General features: G+C 36.9%; 1 long non-coding RNA gene across 1 annotated transcript; it reads right to left on the minus strand.

Moving 5' to 3' along the window:
• Positions 1-292: 292 nt before the first annotated feature.
• LOC115298737 lies at positions 293-3370 on the minus strand. The gene is made up of 3 exons (XR_003911848.1): positions 3211-3370; positions 1175-1347; positions 293-431 (listed from the first exon to the last, which is right to left on the minus strand). It is a non-coding gene; the product is annotated as an uncharacterized LOC115298737 (long non-coding RNA).
• Between the last annotated feature and the right edge of the window lie 544 nt (positions 3371-3914).

Genomic DNA, 3914 nt, shown 5'->3' on the forward strand with positions numbered 1-3914 from the left:
CCCACTGTGCTTTTACAGAAAGATGTCCCTTGGATTTTAAGAGTTGTTCATACATTCTTTTCATGCAATGGTGTTACAAAAAAAAAAAAGCATAACTACATTTGCTGAATCCACTGGTCTCTAACTGTTGGATATGTTATGTACACTTTTTACTCATATGTACACATTTTTTCATCTTGTTTCATACTCAAATTATGATTTAGTTTATAAGTCACAGTGTATGCTGTGGAAACTTTCACATACACAGTCAACCTGATGCTTACATATCCCTGCACGTAAGTGATACTCAAAATAATGTTAATATGTATATTTTATTACAAGAAGATGAGCAGCATTAGGATGCAGGTGAGAATTAAAGCTGATTATCCTCCAAGTGCAAGAATACTTGAGTAGCTGACCTCTTTCATCAATTCCATGGGATTTTCTTGACTCTAGATCAAAAACCCAAATGAAACCTCATCAATTGCCAGTACATCAAAATAAGAATCTGCAATATTGTCCACAATGCATGTTTCCTCTTGCATCTGTGAGAGATTACTTTCTGAATAAAGAAATCAATTGTGGTCTGCCACCACGGTCAATTTAACAAGATATATGTGGTTCCACCGTCCCTCATAATAACTGTATTTCAAAGAGGAATCATCCCTTTCTTAAATCGTCCTTTGTTCTTCTCCTTCTGTTAAGCCACATGTTGAAGGTAGAAATTTTGTCTTCTCACTATCAGTATTATACACCAGATGTTTGAATGTAAAAAGAATTCTGGTCTCAATTTCATAAGCACTATCATTTATCTATAACATTCCTTGAAAGTGAACAAAACAGGAGTTTAGGACAACTAAGTGTTCCAGGTCCTTTGTCACATACCCACAATAGTAACAGCCATTTTGGACAAAAGGCTAGTCCTTGAAAACAGAACATTGGTCTGTACAGTTGAACACTGGGAGGTATCTGGACAGCAAACGCTTCTTGACTTTCACATGGAGAATGTGTCTCTGACCTTCAAAACACAGACTGTAAGAGTGGCCAACCTGGAGGTTTCATGAAGTTCCTGCCTGTTTCCTTTACGATCAAGGGACTTACCACTTCTGGAGACCATGGCATTGGGAGCCCCCAACAAAAGACCACCCAGAGAGGACCAAGAACATCTCCTGCCAGAACAGGAGAATAATCTCACCTGTACCAGGCTCTCACTCATAACTGTGATGGAACAATCATATGGATCCACTGATGAAAACAAGAGAGCACAGGTCACAAGTCATCACTGTTCTGTCTCTTCCCTCTGAGCTGGCACTATGCAGTGCTGACTTTTAAGGATGTATCTTTTGAGAGATCCTCAGAGAAGCAACACTATAAAAATTAAAAGAAGTGTGGAATGAGGATGGTTATGAGGATACGGGAGTGGAGAAGGAGATGAAGGATCTGGGATAAAAGTCATTAGTGTTTGGCCCAAGACATCACTCAATGTACCTTGGATATGTTCTTAATATTGGTAAAGCTTAATAATATTGGAAGAGTAGGAGAGAATTGATGATTAACAGTTGGTTGATAAGTATTAAACCTGAATAATGGACACATATGGATTACTTTACTGCTCTCTAAATTCATAAATATATGTGAACATTTCCACACCTGATATTTAAAACAAAAAGGCCTTGGGAAAAAGATGAACAGAAATCTTGGTTTTCTGGAGATATTTCAATTTATAATGTTGACTTGACATAAATATTAATAGTTTTTCCTTTGCATTTCAAGTGATAAATTATTTGGTCACACTATTTAAGAGATGTATGTACAAGAAAGTCACAAATTATATTATAATATCTTTCATGATAGTTCACATATACTACCCTGGAGCACAATTATTTATTTACTTATCTTTCCCATGCTCTTCTCTTTTAACCCTTTCCAACTGTAAGGTGTTAATTGCAAAATGTCAACTCTTAGCATCCAGTGTAATGCTTGTTTACTTCAAATAACAATAGACAGTGGTAGAATTTTAGTAGGAAATATTTTGAGGTGATAGATGTGTATTACCAAACTGTGTTTATTATTGATTTTATCTTTTAAGTTTACTTATTTTCAGAGAGGGGGAGGAGGGATGGGGGGAGAGAGAGAGAGAGAGAGAGAGAGAGAGAGAGAGAGAGAGAATCCCAAGCAGGCTCTGCACAGTCAGCAGCGAACTCACAAACCACGAGATAATGACCTGAGCTGAAATCAAGAGTCAGACTCTTACACATTATGCCATCCAGGAAACCCATATGATTGATTTTATTCTTAAGAGAAATAACATGTTTCAAATCCTATAGCCATATGTAAAACAAATTCATTTAGTCAAGAAAAGTTGGAAGGGCTCCTGGCTGGCTCAGTTGATTAAGCACCTACTTTGGCTCAGGTCATGATTTTATGGTTTGTGAGTTTGAGCCCTGAATTGGGCTCTGTGCTGACAGCTCAGAGCCTGGAGCCTGCTTCTGATTCTGTGTCTCCCTCTCTCTCTGCCCCTCCCCCACTTACACTCTGTCTGTCTTTCTCAAAAATAAACATTAAAAAAATTGTTAAAAAAAAAAAAGAAAAGTTGGAGAGTGAGGGATCATGTAGACAATACGATGTTGCTTTAAAACTGAAGAGGAAATTAATGAATCCAAAAAAGAGAAAAGAAAAGCTGGCAGAATGTGTGGTTGTGTTTGTGGGGCAAAAGCAATAAACTCTCTAGCATTTTTCAAGTTGCAAGGTAACCAGCTCCAGAGATCAACTTTCAAATGTATTCATCTCAGATTTGTGAAAATGAGAAATTTGCCACTGGCACATTAGCTGGTGTACTCTCTCGCTACATTCCTTCTTTGTTAAAGAATTAATAAAAGCCACATAATGGTGCATGCATACTGCACCCTGGGGAAAAATAAATGAATGATACAAGCCTACCATACAAATTTGGGCAGAAGAATTGGGATGTGAGTAGTCTTGAAGGGCTCGTAAAATGGCATTCAATATTTCACCTGTAAGCTGCTTGTTTTATTTTTGTAGTGAAAGGATCCAGTCTCTATCAGGTTATAAACATATGTGATTATTTAAGGTAATGACAGTAAGAATGTCTGGCCCAATTAAAAAAAGAGAAAGGGAAATATGTTGTGAGAGGTCTAAAACACCCTGATCAAATACCACTTCTCATAGAAGGTAATATAAAAAATGAAAGATGCCTGATTCATCACCTACCGTCTTTTGAATGCTTTATTCATGTCTGCTTCCGTTTTCTACCTTGATTCAGTGTGCCTCGACTTCTCTCTGGAATCATTTTCCTGTCACCTCCTTTTGTGAGAAGCAACAATGACTTCTTTATTCTTCCTGGAGAGTTCCTATTCCTACTTAATTCTACTAAAACTTGTATCTCAGCAACGTGAAGCCCTGCAGAGGGAAACATTCTCATCGTCAGAAGCCCCACACCACACAGACCAGACAGATGGTCGTAATTTTCTTTGATGACCAAAGCCCCTTCCAAACCACTAAACTTGGTAGTCATCTCATTAAATCACTACTTACCTCCCTCTCCCTTCTTCTTAAAAACTCTTACAGCTCAAAGAATTTTATGTTTTATAAACTTCTTCTCCACGATCTTATCCATATTTTATGTTTACCTAGCAAGTGGACAACCTTATAACATTTAGCTTATTTTACCTTCACAACTCACTTTTATTGTTCGCTAGCCATCAACCATGGCCATGACCTGTATTATATTATCATTCTCAACTATCCTAGGTCTTCCATCTTAAATAACTTACCACAATTTTTATTCTTAATCTAAAATTACTCATCAAATTCATAGAGAACTTAAATAACTGTTCTTTTCATTTTATTGCACTTTATTTCAGGAACATATTATTTTCCCTTCCATTTTCAGAGCCTTTTGTGGAATCCATTAA

This window comes from Suricata suricatta, chromosome 1 (genome assembly GCF_006229205.1).
Source record: "Suricata suricatta isolate VVHF042 chromosome 1, meerkat_22Aug2017_6uvM2_HiC, whole genome shotgun sequence".
In the NCBI taxonomy this organism is placed as follows: Eukaryota; Metazoa; Chordata; class Mammalia; order Carnivora; family Herpestidae; genus Suricata; species Suricata suricatta.